Source organism: Mustelus asterias, chromosome 17 (genome assembly GCF_964213995.1).
Source record: "Mustelus asterias chromosome 17, sMusAst1.hap1.1, whole genome shotgun sequence".
Classification (NCBI taxonomy): domain Eukaryota; kingdom Metazoa; phylum Chordata; class Chondrichthyes; order Carcharhiniformes; family Triakidae; genus Mustelus; species Mustelus asterias.
In genome coordinates, this window is record NC_135817.1 from 82,628,525 (window position 1) to 82,645,701 (window position 17,177).

The 17,177-nt window shown below is 45.3% G+C and overlaps 1 protein-coding gene across 1 annotated transcript in view; it reads left to right on the forward strand.

Moving 5' to 3' along the window:
- The window catches only part of ncam2a (neural cell adhesion molecule 2a), a 543,279-nt gene that overhangs the window by 478,371 nt on the left and 47,731 nt on the right, over positions 1-17,177 (forward strand). The gene's annotated exons all lie outside the window — the stretch shown is intronic.

A 17,177-nucleotide genomic window follows, 5' to 3' on the forward strand; every position in this document is an offset into this window, starting at 1 on the left:
GAATGAGCCTGGTCAGGTCTTCAAAGTTTCGGTAGGGGAACATGTGGCAAATAGTGACAACAATTCTGGTAGCTTTAGGATAGTGATGGAAAAGGATGAGTGGTGTCCCAAGGGTAAGGCGTTGGATTGGGGGAAGTCTAACTTTAGTGGGATTAGGCAGAAATTGGCAGCTCTTGATTGGGAGAGGCTGTTTGAGGGTAAATCCACATCTGGCATGTGGGAGTCTTTTAAGGAACAGCTGTTAGGGCTGCAGGAAAGAAGGATAGGAAGGGTAGGATTCGAGAACCGTGGATAACCAGGGAAATTGAGGGATTGGTCAAAAAGAAAAGAGTGGCGTACGTTAGATCCAGGCAGCTAAAAACGGAGGGAGCTCTGGAGGAATACAAAGAAAGTAGGAAAGAACTCAAACGAGGAATTAGAAGGGCAAAAAGGGGTCACGAAATGTCCTTGGCAGACAGGATTAAGGAGAGTCCCAAGGCATTTTATTCATACGTTAGGAACAAAAGGGTTGTCAGGGAAAAAATCGGACCTCTCAGGGACAAAAGTGGGGAATTCTGCTTAGAGCCCAAAGAAGTAGGAGAGATCCTAAATGAATACTTTGCGTTGGTATTCACAAAGGAGAGGGATGTGTTGACTGGGAGTATCTCGGAGGGGAGTGTTGACCCGTTAGAGAAAATCTCCATTACAAGGGAGGAAGTTTTAGGTTTTTTAGGGAATATAAAAACTGACAAATCCCCAGGGCCTGATGGAATCTATCCAAGACTGCTCAGGGAGACGAGAGATGAAATCGCAGGGCCTCTGACGCAAATCTTTGTCTCGTCACTGGACACAGGTGAGGTCCCAGAGGATTGGAGGATAGCTAATGTGGTCCCATTATTTAAGAAGGGTAGGAAGGATAACCCGGGAAATTATAGGCCGGTGAGCTTGACGTCCGTGGTAGGGAAGTTGTTGGAGAGGATTCTGAGAGATAGGATGTATGCGCATTTAGAAAGGAATAAACTCATTAACGATAGTCAGCATGGTTTTGTGAGAGGGAGGTCATGCCTCACTAACCTGGTGGAATTTTTTGAAGAAGTGACTAGAATTGTTGACGATGGAAGGGCCGTGGATGTCGTCTATATGGACTTTAGTAAAGCGTTTGACAAAGTCCCTCATGGTAGGTTGGTGCAAAAGGTTGGATCTCATGGGATAAAGAGGGAGGTGGCTAGATGGGTGGAGAACTGGCTGGGTCACGGAAGACAGAGGGTGGTAGTGGAAGGGTCTTTTTCCGGCTGGATGCCTGTGACTAGTGGTGTTCCGCAGGGCTCTGTATTGGGACCTCTGCTGTTTGTGATTTATATAAACGATCTGGAAGAAGGTGTAACTGGGGTGATCAGTAAGTTTCCGGACGACACGAAAATGGCTGGACTTGCAGATAGTGAGGAACATTGTCAGAGGCTACAGAAGGATATAGATAGGCTGGAAATTTGGGCAAAGAAATGGCAGATGGAGTTCAATCCAGATAAATGCGAAGTGATGCATTTTGGTAGAACTAACGTAGGGGGGAGCTATACGATAAATGGCAGAACCATAAAGGGTGTAGCAGAGGGACCTGGGTGTGCAAGTCCACAGATCCTTGAAGGTGACGTCACAGGTGGAGAAGGTAGTGAATAAGGCATATGGCATGCTTGCCTTTATAGGACGGGGCATAGAGTATAAAAGTTGGGGTCTGATGTTGCAGTTGTATAGAACGTTGGTTCGGCCGCATTTGGAATACTGCGCCCAGTTCTGGTCGCCACACTACCAGAAGGACGTGGAGGCTTTAGAGAGAGTGCAGAGGAGGTTTACCAGGATGTTGCCTGGTATGGAAGGGCTTAGTTATGAGGAGAGGTTGGGTAAACTGGGATTGTTCTCACTGGAAAGACGGAGGATGATGGGTGACCTAAGAGAGATGTATAAAATTATGAAAGGCATAGATAGGGTGAACAGTGGGAAGCTTTTTCCCAGGTCGGTGGTGACGTTCACGAGGGGTCATAGGTTCAAGGTGAGGGGAGGGAGGTTTAACACGGATATCAGAAGGGCGTATTTTACACAGAGGGTGGTGGGGGCCTGGAATGCGCTGCCGGGCAAGGTGGTGGAGGCGGACACACTGGGAACGTTTAAGACTTATCTAGATAGCCACATAAATGGAGTGGGAATGGAGGGATACAAAAGAATGATCTAGTTTGGACCAGGGAGCGGCGCAGGCTTGGAGGGCCGAAGGGCCTGTTCCTGTGCTGTATTGTTCTTTGTTCTTTGTTTTTTGTATATAGTGTACCAGTGTGACCTTAATCTCACAATGCTTCTCAAATCTCTTTCTCATTTTGTTTTATCCAGGTCATTTATCAAATGCCTCTTGAATCATCCATCCATGCTATTCTACTCAGTCATCATTCACAGTATAAACTACTTAAATCCACATTAAGTCTGTTCTAAGTCTGAAACACACAGCACTTTGTATAATTAATGGCCATGGCTCAGATTTTAGTCTGGACATCATGTGTCTAGAGTCGGGAGAATTCCCGACTCATGAACCCAATCAGGGAAAAACTGGCCTAGAACATTAGGTTTTCAACCTGGGGTGGTGGGGTTCCCTGGGAGTCTGGCTGGGTGACCCTAAAATGTGTGCGGAGGGTGCTGGGTGCAGAGGCAGGATGAACAGTCTGCCTTGGTGCTGGAGTTTAATTAAAAGATGACAGAAAAAATACAAAAGAGCCCTCCAGCCGCCATAACCCTCTGTACACTCCTCATGCTCCATCCATGCCACCCTATGCCCTCTGCCCACCCATGGACCCCTCATACTCTCCATGCCAACCTATTCCACTACTCATCTCCATGCCAATTTAGTGCCAACCAACTCATGCCTCACACCCCCTCATCCTTGGAGGCTGTTTGTTGCGGTGCAACCCTGGCCTATGGTAAACGTACTGATGCTTAACTTGTATCTACCTTACCTTGAGGACCCCATGTGCAAGATCAATTCTCAGCTTTGTTGAGTGAATACACTTTTAGCTCCATGAGCTGCATGTGATGAAGCAAGTGCCTTTTCCAAGCTACCAATTTACTGTCCTTGCTGCTCTCTCTCCAAGCTATTTTTCAGAAAATAGTGACCAGAATTGTTCTCAGTACCCCAGAGAATCGATACAAACAAATTTCACTTCCCTCTTGTCCTCCTATTTCCCCGGGTCTTTCTCAGCTTCACTTGTCCAGAGCTCATTCCTCCAGCAAATTAAAATAAACTAGTTCTACTGCCCCACTGTGGTAAACCACTGTTAGCTGTTATCTGTTGTGGTTAACCACTGTTAGTTAGTATCTGTTATTATCTGTATATGTGGCACATCCCTGCCGGCTCCGCCCAAGACTCCTCCCCCTGGTCCGGGTATAAAGGCGATGGCTCCTCCCGCCTAGCCTTTAGTACGGACCAGATCTCTGACAGGGATGGCTCCAAGTTCTTGTTAATAAAAGCCTGTTTGTTCTTGCATACAAACTAGTCTTTGCTTGATTGATGGTGCATCACCCACTCTCTCCCTTACACCGAGTCTTCCCCCGCTTCAATTTTATTGTGAGGTTACTCAGTCCTGGTAAGTCAATATGTAGGCAAATCAGCAAAGCTTCACTTATTCTATGTTTGAATTGGGGGAGCATGGTGGCACAGTGGTTAGCACTGCTGCCTCACTGCGCCAGAGGCCTGGGTTTGATTCTCAGCTTGGGTCACTGTTTCTGTGGAGTTTGCATGTTCTCCCCGTGTCTGTGTGGGTTTCCTCCAGTTTCCTCCCACAGTCTGAAAGACATGCTGGTTAGGTGCATTGACCCGAACAGGTGCTGGAATATGGTGACTAGGGGAATTTTACAGTAACTTCATTACAATGTTATTGTTAGCCTACTTGTGACTAATAAGTAAACTTTAACTTTAAATGAGGCAGCATACTTACAGCTGAAATACTGAAGTAGGTTATCTGCCATAATGTGATCCATTGACTAAACAGTGTTTGAACTCAAACTAGAAAATGCTGGAAAATATTAGCAGGTCTGACAGCATCTGTGGGAGTCATGATGTGGAGATGCCGGCGTTGGACTGGGGTGGGGCACAGTAAGAAGTCTCACAACACCAGGTTAAAGTCCAACAGGTTTATTTGGTAGCAAATACCATAAGCTTTCGGAGCGCTGCTCCTTCGTCAGGTGGAGTGGAAATGTGCTCTCAAACAGTGCACAGAGACACAGAAATCAAGCTATAGAATACTAATTAGAATGCGAATCCCTACAACCAGCCAGGTCTTAAAGGTACAGACAATGTGGCTGGAGGGAGCATTAAACACAGGTTAAAGAGATGTGTATTGTCTCCAGACAGAACAGCTAATGAGATTCTGCAAGTCCAGGGGGCAAGCTGTGGGGGTTACTGATAATGTGACATAAATCCAACATCCCGGTTTAGGCCGTCCTCATGTGTGCGGAACTTGGCTATCAGTTTCTGCTCAGCGACTCTGCGCTGTCGTGTGTCGTGAAGGCCGCCTTGCAGAACGCTTACCTGAAGATCCAAGGCTGAATGCCCGTGACTGCTGAAGTGCTCCCCCACAGGAAGAGAACAGTCTTGCCTGGTGATTGTCGAGCGGTGTTCATTCATCGGTTGTCGACGCTACGACATGACCTAAATCTGCTCCTATATTTTATGGTCTTATGGTCTTATATATGCAGGTTTAGCTAAGCTGAACAAATTAAAGTTGTTCCCGTTGGCTCCTGGTACAAAGAGTAGGGGACAGGGATTTAAGTTTTGGGTATAAATAGGAAGAATGTGAGAAAGATGTTTTTTTACTCAAGGAGCAATAATGACTTGGAACTTGCTGCCTCAGAGAGTGGTGGAAGAAGAGAGAATATGATTTTAAAAGAAAAATGAATATGTTTAAGTTAAGTTTATTTATTAGTGTCACAAGTAGGCTTACATTAACACTGCAATGAAGTTCCTGTGAAAATCCCCGAGTCGCCACACTCCGGCGCCTGTTCGGGTACACTGAGGGAGAATTTAGCATGGCCAATGCACCCTAACCAGCACGTCTTTCAGACTGTGGGAGGAAACCGGAGCACCTGGAGGAAACCCACGCAGGCACGGGGAGAACATGCAAACTCTACACAGACAGTGACCCAAGCCGGGAATCGAACCCGGGTCCCTGGTGCTGTGAGGCAGCAGTGCTAACCTCTTAGGCCCTGAGGATAAGCACTTTTGAAATAAACTTTCAGAGATACATGGACAGTGTGAGGAATGGGGCAGACTGGATGGTTCTGTGCAGAGACTCGATGGATCAAATGGCCTCCTTCTGTGCCATAATTAATCTAGGACCCAAAGGATGATGGACATGGGTTAGATTACTGCATCCCAGAATGCTATTTAGCTTCACTTCTCCATGAACCTTATCTTCCTCATTCGAGGTCACCACAATGCAACTTATTAATACCATGCATGCATTCTCTCATGCTGGAGAAGATAAGCAGGCAGGTGCTTATCTTGTCTTGAGGGCCGGATTTTGCATGTCAGTGAGGAAGGTAAAAACCTGACATTCTCAGTTCACCCCCTGTTGTTCTTTCAAAATACATTTTAACTCCTTTTCTGCCCACGCCTCTGAACAGATGGCTGCCAAGTACAAAAAAGGCAGCACAAAATATTATTTTACTCGCTTCATTTTACACAGAATGCTTCCTTACCAATGAATCAGGTTCTGTTATTATTATTGTAGAAACTGCAAGCATGAAAACGCTGTATAATTGAATTACCTTCACTGAAAAACATTGCATGGTTACTTGTATTAATGGAATCGAGGTTCTTCTGACAACTAACCAAGGTATAGTAAAAAAAAGGAACCCTTTAGCCTCAGCTACAGATCCATTTACTTGCAGTGATTGACTTTACATCTTTCGGGACAAAGAACGTTCTACCTTTTCATTGAGATTAAGATATATTTTGTGACATGAAATGCTGTCAGAATAGCAGTGACCTCGAATTGCATTGTCACAGTCTTTTAGAATCTGTCAATAAAGACTGCAGGAAATCATGCAGATCGATAAAGGAACTGTTGTACCAAAGCTGTTGGTTATGAAAGATTGATGTGGAGATGCCGGCGTTGGATTGGGGTAAACACAGTAAGAAGTTTAACAACACCAGGTTAAAGTCCAACAGGTTTATTTGGTAGCAAAAGCCACACAAGCTTTCGGAGCCTTAAGCCCCTTCTTCATGTGAGTGGGAATTCTGTTCACAAACAGGGCCTATAAAGACACAAACTCAATTTACAGAATAATGGTTGGAAAGCAAATACTTACAGCTAATCAAGTCTTTAAGATACAAACAATGTGAGTGGAGAGAGCATCAAGACAGGCTAAAGAGATGTGTATTGTCTCCAGACAGGACAGCCAGTGAGACTCTGCAGGTCCAGGCAAGCTGTGGGGATTACAGATAGTGTGACATGAACCCAATATCCCGGTTGAGGCTGTCCTCATGTGTGCGGAACTTGGCTATCAGTTTCTGCTCAGCGACTCTGCGCCGTCGTGTGTCGTGTGGCAGACCTGAAGAGTCTGAGAAATAACCTCGGGTCATTCAGCATTGGTTGGTAGAAATCTTCCGCTTCACCTTGACCTCTCGGATCCATACCTTCACCAACCAAGAGGACAGAATGGAGACTGGTGAGGGAGTATTTCATGAATGGCAGGACACTGGGTAGCTTGGAGGAACAGAGGGACGTTGGAGTATTATTCACAGATCCCTGAAGGCGGCAAGGCAGGTGAATGAGAAGTCAAGAAGCCATATGGGACACTTGCTTTCATCAGTCATGGTATAGATTGAAATCACACAATATTTTTGCCTCAACTACTTTCTGTGGTAGTAAATTCCACAGATTCACCACTCTCTGGGTGAAGAAATTTCTCCTCACTCAGTCCTAAAAGGTTTACCCCTTAACCTCAAACTATGACTCCCTAGTTCTTGACTCCCCCACCATTGGAAACATTCTTTCCGAATCTACCTTGTCTAACCTGTTAGAATTTTATAAGTTTCTATGAGATTCCCTCTCATTCTTCTAAACCCCAGTGAATATAATCCTCACCGACTTAGTCTCACCTCTTATGAGCTGCCATCCCAGGAATCAGCCTGGTAAACCTTCGCTGTACTCCCTCGATAGCAAGGACATCCTTTCTCAGATAAGGACACCCAAAACTGCTCATAATACTCCGGGTGTGGCCTCACCTATACAATTGCAGTAAAGCATCCCTATTCCAAAAGGAGAAATTTCTTCACCCAGAGAGTGGTCAACCTGTGGAATTCACTACCCACAGAAAGTAGTTGAGGCCAAACATTGAATGTTTTCAAGAAGCAGTTAGATTTAGCACATGAGGTGAAGGGGATCAAAGGATATGGTGGGGGAAGGCTGGAGTTGGATGATCAGACATGATCGTAATGAATGGTGGAGTAGGCTCAAGGTACCAAGTAGCCTCCTCCGGCTTCTACTTTCAATGTTTCTATGTTTAACCCCGAGTTGGTAATAGTCCATTTTCCAAAACAGTTAACATCCTTACACATGTGGAACTGATATCACCTCCAAATCAGATTGGGTAAGGATGCCATGTTTCCTGCCCAAAAGAAATATAAGTGGCCAGTTTGCTAATATTTCATTGTTATTCAGGTTTTTTTTATTTTTAGATTTTTTCTAATTCAGCTTCTCGAATTGGCATGGTAGAGTTTGAACTCACATTCTGCAGGAGCAATAGGCAAGTCCTCTGCTGGTGAGATTGCATCGGAGAGCAGTCAAAACCCCGCTACCCACTGTTTTTCCAGCCTCCCCAACCCCCTGTCCCAAATCCAGCCAATAATCACTCCACTATCATACCCTGCTATCTTAGAGTTCTTTAATCCACATACAAGCAGCATTGTCATGGTGTCACAGTGGTTAGCACTGCTGCCTCACAGCGCCAGGGACGCGGGTTTGATTTCCGGTTTGGGTCACTGTCTGTGTGGAGTTTGCACGTTTTCCCCATGTCTGCGTGGGTTTCCTCCGGGTGCTCCGGTTTCCTCCCAAAGTCCGAAAGACGTGCTGGTTAGGTGCATTGGCTCTGCTAAATTTGCCCTCAGTGTACCCGAACAGGCGCCAGAGTGTGGCGACTAGGGGATTTTCACAGTAACTTCATTGCAGTGTTAATGTAAGCCTACTTGTGACTAATCAATAGAACTTCATCAATACAAATTATTGTAGTGGTTATCTGACCATGGGAGTTAAGGCCACATTGTTGGGATAGAATAGACCAAACTGACAAAGTGATTGCATGTCAGACTAGAAGTTCTTCATGTTGGAATTAGTTCCAACATTGATTGTCCACTTATTTAAAGCAAAATTATTGGGGAGCCTTTTATCACAGGTAGGAGTTCAGATAGCCGTCAGAAATAACCTAGAAAAACATTTAATGAGATTATAGAAACTAAACAATTCATTTGGGAGAGTGTTCTGTCTCACCGATAGATGAGCACAAGGGGTCAATGGTTTCCCTGAGTTCAAACAATCCCTTGTTCAAAGTTCAGGTAACTTATTTCCGATTATATTTTTTACTTGTCGGTTTATCCTGTTTTGGAATTTTGCAGTAAAATATCAAAGTATTGCCACAGGGCTGGTAATCCAGAGACCCAGGATAAAGCTCTGGGGACCAGGGTTCAAATCCCATTGTGGCCGATGGTGAATTGAATAAAAATCTGGAATAAAAAGTCCAATGATTGTGAAATGATAGTCCTGAAAAAAACAATAAAAGCAAATTGCTGCGGATGCTGGAATCTGAAACATAAACGGAAAATGCTGGAAAATCTCAGCAGGTCTGACTGTATCTGTGGAGGGAGAATAGAGCCAATATGTTGGTCGGAATTTTACCGGCACTGATTCCGGGGGCGGATGAGGCTCGGAGAACGGCATTCTCTGTTGGCCTGGGGCAGGATTGTACGAACCTCAGGCGGACGTACCAGTAAAAGTCTGCCCTTGACTCTGGATGACTCTGTCAGACCTGCTTAGATTTTCTAGCATTTTCTGTTTTTGTGTTGTAAAAACCCATCTGGTTCACTGGTGATTTGATTTAATTTGATTTGATTTATTATTGCCACATGTATAACATACAGTGAAAAGTATTGTTTCTCGCGCGCTATACAGACAAAACATACCGTTCATAGAGAAGGAAATGAGAGAGTGCAGAATGTAGTGCTACAGTCATTGCTAGGGTTTAGAGAAAGATCAACTTTCTAAGTCCATTCAAAAGTCTGACAGCAGCAGGGAAGAAGCTGTTCTTGAGTCGGTTGGTATGTGACCTCAGACTTTTGTATATTTTTCCCGACGGAAGAAGGTGGAAGAGAGATTGTCTGGAATGCGTGGAGCCCTTAATAATGCTGGCTGCTTTGCAGAGGCAGTGGGAAGTATAGACAGAGTCAATAAATGGGAGGCTGGTTTGCGTGATGGATTGGGCTACGTTCACGACTTTTTGTAGTTTCTTGCGGCCTTGGGCAGAGCAGGAGCCATACCAAGCTGTGATACAACCAGAAAGAATGCTTTCTATGGTGCATCTGTAAAAATTGGTGAGCGTCGTAGCTGACATGCCAAATTTCCTTAGTCTTCTGAGAAAGTAGAGGCATTGGTGGGTTTTCTTAACTATAGTGTCCTTCAGGGGAAGAAATCTGCCATCCTTCTCTGGCCTGGCTGACACGTGACTCCAGAGTCACAGCAATGTGGTTGAATCTTAAATGCCCTCTGAAATGGCTTAGCTCAGTTCAAGAGGCAATTAGGAATGGGCAATAAATGCTGGCCCAGCCAACGACATCCACATCCCCTGAATGAATGAAATAAACAGCCTGGTGAGCTTTTGTTGCACTGCCTGTCGGGTGAGTGTGTCCTTCCATTGATAAGGAGATCAAAACAACACACAGTACTTCAGGTGTGGTCTCACTAATGCCTTCTGCATTTCCAATGTACTGTATCAAATACTTTTAACTCCAATTAGTCCAACATTTAACCACAGAACCTTAAGGGAATGTAAGTCAAGTCGCATGCAAGAACGCATGCCATCTGTCCTGATAAATTACATGCCAGCATCGGTTTGCTACATCTGCACTGTACCCACCCCAGGCTTAAATATCCTTCCTAGGATGTGGTCCAGAGCTGAATACAGTTCTCCAGACGGACACTGACCAAGAGCAAGCTTTAAGCACTGTTGTCTCATTAATGGGTCAATCACGCATAAGAGTAAACAAAAGTAACATCAACTTTAGATGCATGCAAATCAATGGCAATATCAATTTGAATTTATATCTTTACCGAGATACCTTTATGGGTGGCATGGTGGCACAGTGGTTAACACTGCTGCCTCATAGCACCAGGGACCCGGGTTCAACTCCCGACCTCGGGTATGTGTGGAGTTTGCACGTTCTCCCTGTGTCTGTACGAGTTTCCTCCAGATGCTCAGGTTTCCTCCCACAGTCCAAAGATGTGTGGGTTCAGGGAATCGGTCATGCTAAATTCCCACTTAGCAGCAGGGGGATTCGCAGGGACAATGAGTGGGGTTACGGGGATAGGGCCTGGGTGGGATTTTCATCAGTGCAGGCTCGATGGGCCGAATGGCCTCCTTCTGTACTGTAGGGATTCTATGTTTCTATGACATCAATGTGATTCATGAAGATAACAGCTTGGACATGCAAAGGTTAAGGTGAATATTCTTGATTTTTTTCATATCCAAGATATTTTCAGCAAGCTGAATAATTGATATTTGTTGGTATATGAAACGTCATATACACCTGTGCTCCAGAATACTGAATGTGATGTTTTAGGCATTAAATATGCAGGTATTAATATTGTCCAGGCATGCTATTTTTTTGACAATTCTAGTTCCCGTGGTTTTTGGATCATTCTGTTTCCCTTTCTCCATGAATGGATCAGTTAGCTTTGTGTACATGGGTCATGAGAAGGAAGGGCACCATCTGCAAATGCTACCCGTGTGTTTTGTCTATTGCCTCTTTAGCGTCCCTGAATGACAGGGCTATCGCCTGGTTCCAAGTCAAAATATGTTTGAAAAAGCATTTGGATAGCAGTAAGGATGTCAAGTGGCGAACGCAATTAACAGATCCACTTCCCCATTTTGATCATTACAGCACCACATAGAAATGATGTGACGTTTTGGTACTTAGACCAAAACATTTTTAAGGGAATAATTTACCTTGTACAGTGCAATCGGTCACATTCACAAACCATGAGCTGTTTTTAGTGGCTAACTCAATATTGCACAGTGCACAATTGGTCACAAAACATCTTGTGCTCATTGTGTGGACTAAATTGATTGCTGTACTGCTATATGTAGAGTGAACAGTTCCTATACTTGCTATTCCCAGTTATCTCCAAAAGAAACCATGCTAAATCATTTAGGTTTGATGGTAGCCAAAGGAATCTGCCCATACAGTGGTTAGCACTGCTGCCTTGCAGTGCCAGGAAACCGGGTAAATTTGGGTAAGTTTATTTATTAGTGGCACAAGTAGGCTTACATTAACACTGCAATGAAGTTACTGTGAAAACCCCCTAGTCGTCACACTCCGGCATCTGTTTGGGTACGCTGAGGGAGAATTTAGCATGGCCAATGCACCTTTTCAGCACATCTTTCGGACTGTGGGAGGAAATCGGAGCACCCGGAGGAAACCCACTCGTTGATATGGGAGGAACGTGCAGACTCCGCACAGACAGTGACCCAAGCTGGGAATCAAACCCGGGTGAGGCAGCAGTGCTAGCCACTGTGCTATCATGCCACCGGGTTCAATTCCCGACTTGGGTCACTGCCTGTGCGGAGTCTGCACATTCTCCCCGTGTCTGCATTTCCTCCGGGTGCTCCAGTTTCCTCCCACACTCCAAAAGGCATGCTGGTTAGGTGCATTGGCCATGCTAAATTCTCCCTCGGTGTACCCGTACAGGTGCCGGAGTGTGGCGACTAGGGAATTTTCACAGTAACTTCAGTGCAGTGTTAATGTAAGCCTACTTGTGACATTAATAAATAAACTTTAAACTTTGGAAAATTGCCAATGGCTGTTGTTATGAATAAATGTTTTACTCTGAAACATTTCTGAAAGTAGTTTCAGAGATTACTGATGAAGATGGTGATGAACAATAAATGTGTTTGTACCTTGGCCGCTGCTTTAATGGGAGGTCACCTTTGCTGAACTAACAAATAGGGGAAGATAATTTCTTGTGTCCACCCTTCTAGTATCACCCATAACAGTCTTTAGCTACTTGGTCCTTGTTTTGATGATGTTCCTCGCTATGTTGCCTGTTGAATGTTTTGTTTGTGTGACTGTCAACATGTCTTGAAAAATGATTAATTTATATTCATTCTTTTTTTTTCCTTTTCCACCCCTTCCTGGATTTTCCCTCCTTCATGGTTGCCATCCATCTCACTCTCCGCCCTCCCTTTCCTATCCCAATCCCCATCACCCATCCCCCTTGTCCTATCTCTCGGTGAATCAACATTTCAACATCACCGAAGGCGGAAGTGGACTCCAGCCATCACCACAACCATTGAACGTTCATTTTACATTTGTCTGTGCCATTGGCCTTAGTTGGCTGTTACCTTAGATCTGGGGCAGCGCGTAATGCCCATTGTCTTTCATTGAATTGTCTGTGTGGCTCAAGCCTTATAGACACCATGGGTTTCTCACTGCTCCTCCTTCACTGCCAATATTTGACCTGAGACAATGAATTGGAATAACCAAAGCTTGAAGCTTCTTTAATGAGTTGCATAGAACATGCAGCACCATGACAGGTGATCTGACAAAACAAATCCACAAGTTGTCCCAATCGCCAGCAAATTGCTCCAACTGCCTGAAGCTAAATTGCCACTGGAATTTCAAAGACTATTGCAATCCACTTTTAAATCGCTCTAAGAGGACAACCTTTCAAACAGGCAGTGCCTTTTCACCAGGTCCATTTTTTGTTAACAATAAGCCTCCCATCAGCACCCACTTTTTGAAATGGAAGTTTCCCATTCAATCCCGTTGGAGGAGAGATTCGGAGTTATTGGCCTGGCACCTTGAGGGAGGGTTTGCTGAGTAAGGCAATAAAAAGGAAAGGCTAGTGGACCCTAGTGCGGTGGATGCTGGGACAGTGAGTAAATTTAAGGAGGAGTTAGACAGATTTTTAATTGGTAATGGGTTGAAGGGTTACGGGGAGAAGGCAGGAAAATGGGGATGAGGAGCATATCAGCCATGATCGAATGGCAGAGCAGACTCGATGGGCCGAATGGCCTAATTCTGCTCCTATATCTTATGAACTTATGGAATTATGAACTTATGACCCACCCAAGAGAGGGATCACTGTGCTCGGCAGTGTGAAGTGGTGGCTGCTAAACTGGAGAGTATGAGGAAGGTGTACGGACAGACTCAAAGTAAGGAAGGGATTGCTTAGCTGGCAATGTAAGCGAGGGGGACTGACATTGGCAATATCTGAAACGGGTTATTAAGTTGGGATGACATGTGGGAAGGATGCAAAAAGAGGCAATGTAAGGAAGGGAGTAGTGAGCTGGATAAGATAGAATCATAGGATGGTTACAGCTAAGAAAGAGGCTGTTTAGCCCATCAAGTTTATGCCAGCTCTCTGCAAGAGCAACTCATCTAGTCCCATTCCTCCCACCTTTTCCCCATAGCCCTGCAAACCGTTTTTCATAGAATCATAGAATCCTACAGTGCAGGAGGAGGCCACTTGGCCCATCGAGTCTGCACTGAACACAACAACATCCAGGCCCTATCCCCATAACCCCATGCATTTACCCTAGCTAGTCTCCCTGACACTAAGGGGCAATTTAACATGGCCAATCCACCTAACCCGCACATTTTTGGAATGTGGGAGGAAGCCGGAGCTCCCGGAGGAAACCCACGCAGACACGGGAAGAACGCACAATCTCCACACAGACAGTGACCCGAGCTGGGAATCGAACCTGGGTCCCTAGCGTTGTGAGGCAGCCGTGCTAACCATTGTGCTATCGTTTTCTTAGATAATTGTCCAAATCCCTGTTGAAAGCCTTGTTTGAATCTGACTCCACCAGACTTTCAGGTCGTGAATTCCAGATTCTAACCACTTTCCGTGGAAAGAAGATTTTTTTCATCTCACCTTTTCTTTCGTTATTCATCTTAAATCAATATCTGCTGGCTCTCAATCTTTCTGCCAATGGGAGCAGTTTCTCCCAATCAATTGTGTCTCGGCCCCTCATGATTTTGAACCCCTCTATCAAATCTTCTCTTTTCAGCCCCAGAATCTTCAATTTACTCACCAAAATAAAGTTTATCATCCCTGGAAACATGCTCATAAATCGGGAGGGGTACTTAGATATGTGCTATAAGGCAGGGAGTCTTTTGGGAAGAAACGGCACGGTGGCACAGTGGTTAGCACTGCTACCTCACAGTGCCAGGGACCCGGGTTCAATTCCCGGCTTGAGTGAGTGGCTGTGTGGAGTTTGGAATGTACTCATTTTCCCTGTCTGTATGTGGGTTTCCTCCTGGTGCACCGGTTTCCTTCCACCGTCCAAAGATGCGTAGGTTTGGTGGTTTAGCCATGGTAAATGTGTGGGACTATGGGGATAGTGTTGGGAGAAAGGGCTTGGGAAAGATACTCATAGAAATCATAGAAACCCTACAGTACAGAAAGAGGCCATTCAGCCCATCGAGTCTGCACCGACCACAATCCCACCCAGGCCCTACCCCCATATCCCTACATATTTACCTACTAATCCCTCTAACCTATGCATCTCAGGACACTAAGGGCAATTTTTAGCATGGCCAATCAACCTAACCCACACATCTTTGGACTGTGGGAGGAAACCGGAGCACCCGGAGGAAACCCACGCAGACACGAGGAGAATGTGCAAACTCCACACAGACAGTGACCCAAGCCGGGAATCGAACCCAGGTCCCTGGAGCTGTGAAGCAGCAGTGCTAACCACTGTGCTACCGTGCCGCCCATATGCGCCCATATACTCTGTCAGAGAGTTGGGTGCAGACTGGATGGGCCGAATGTTCTCCTCCTGCACTGTCGGGATTCTTCTATTCCAGGAAGCGGGGGGGGAAGGATTACTCGGTCAAGCAATGTGAGGAAGGGGTTACTACGGCAGAGAGTGTGAGAGAGGAGGGTAGCTGGAAGGATTGAGCATAAACTGTAAAATGAGGTTGATAGTGCTCCTGGGCATCCTACTGAGCTGAATAATATTAGCAAGGGCTACCGATTCTGGCAGTGCGACGGAGCTGTATTAACTCAGCAGGGATTCAGTGTGATGGAACGATTGTTGTTGTTGTGAACCTTGCTGCATTAATTAATCTGCATCTTGCTATTCTGGTCCGTCGCTCCAATCAGATAACCATTGGAATACGTTCTGATGAAGAAAACCTGAGGGGTTACTCATCTTTTCCAGATCCCAGTCGCGCAGTCTTATCATAGCTGGCCATGTATTAGCCCCGTGACCCAACTGCAGGCACCTTGCTGACAAATAATTTCAATTGCTAATCACCTCACATTAAAAGTAAATACTTCTTGGCATCTTCTCTCGACGCCACAGCTTTGGACCTGTCACCTGATGTACCTGAAGGCACTGCTTTGGGCTTGAGAACGTGGGAATGACTGGATGAGATAAGACCAAGGTCCTTTTAATTCACTGTCCACCTTCCTGCTGGATAATGGTGTTCTGAGCTAATTGTAATAAATCTTTATCTGTTAGTCTGCTGCAAATCCAGTTATGAGGTGAGAAAAACTATAACCCGCTCTCCCACCATGAGCAGAGAGTTTCGGTAGCCATTTGTCCAAATAAGTCACCTATTCCTCCCAAAAAAGCGACTATATTTTCTCGCTCATTTATTAAAATATCCACCTCTTTCTGAGGGTGGGAACCTCCAGCGGCTACTCGTGTTCAACAGCTCAACTCCTCTAACATAACCATACTATCCCCTTTCATTAACTTTACCAGATTTTAATGTCTCAAAAAAATAAAAGAAAGGCATGTGAGGTTGTTCAGATTCCTTCATAACAGCCTCACGTGTTTTAAAGTAGATTTGGTATTTTATCCCTGACAATGCAATTTGTATCAAATCTCTCACCGTGGCCAGAATTTTACCGGCACGCCTGCCCCGGGATCGGGGCGGGAGAGGTCTCGCAGAATGGAATATTCCATTGGCCTTGGGCAGGATTTTATGAGCCTCGCCCGAGCGGGGTCATAAAACCCCGGCCCATGTCTCCGAAATGCACTTCCACCATTCACGCAGGATGTTACTGATATTACACCTGATATTTCACTCTTTCTGATGTGAAGAAGCTACAGTTTCTCTTTAAGCGGGGTACCGACCAGTAGGGGTAAGCAAGATAAACTCCAGAGCCATATGCATGTCAGTTCATAGAATCATAGTATTCCTACAGTGCAGGAGGCCATGCAGCCCATCGAATCTGCACCGACTCTGTGACAGTTTTTCTATTTTGGTAGCAGTGTGAGGATAAGGTGTTTTACTCCAGATGTGATTCTATTGACACACTAGGAAGCTTTTATCAAAACAAACTTTATTTAACAATACAGTTTAAATAGAACGGATGAATTCGCTTAATTTTCACCAATTGAAATACTTAAACATGACGAGATGCAATTCTTAACTGCCAATCTATCTCAATGAATCATAGAATCCGTACAGTACGGAAGGAGGCCATTCAGCCCATTGAGTCTGTACTGACCACATCACACCCAGGCCCTAATCCTGTAAACCCACACACTTACCCTGCTAATCCCCCTGAGACTCAGATCAATTTAGCATGGCCAATCCTCCTAACCCTCACATCTTTGGAGGAAACCGGAGCACCTGGAGGAAACACACACAGACACAGGGAGAATGTGCAAACTCCACACAGACAGTGACCTGAGGCTGGAATTGAAACCGGGCCTCTGGCACTGTGAGGCAGCAGTGCTAACCACTGTGCCACCGTGCCGCCCCAATTCTAATTCAAGCAATACTCCTCTTATTAATTTAAACTCCTCTTCAAAGTCAGTTAACAACACATAGGCTTACAGGCTGGTACTTGGGCTGCCAGTCCTCGAGCCTCCAGAACACTTCTGGAAAGATCCATTTCTCCCCGGAGGTTCCTAACAACAGCCTC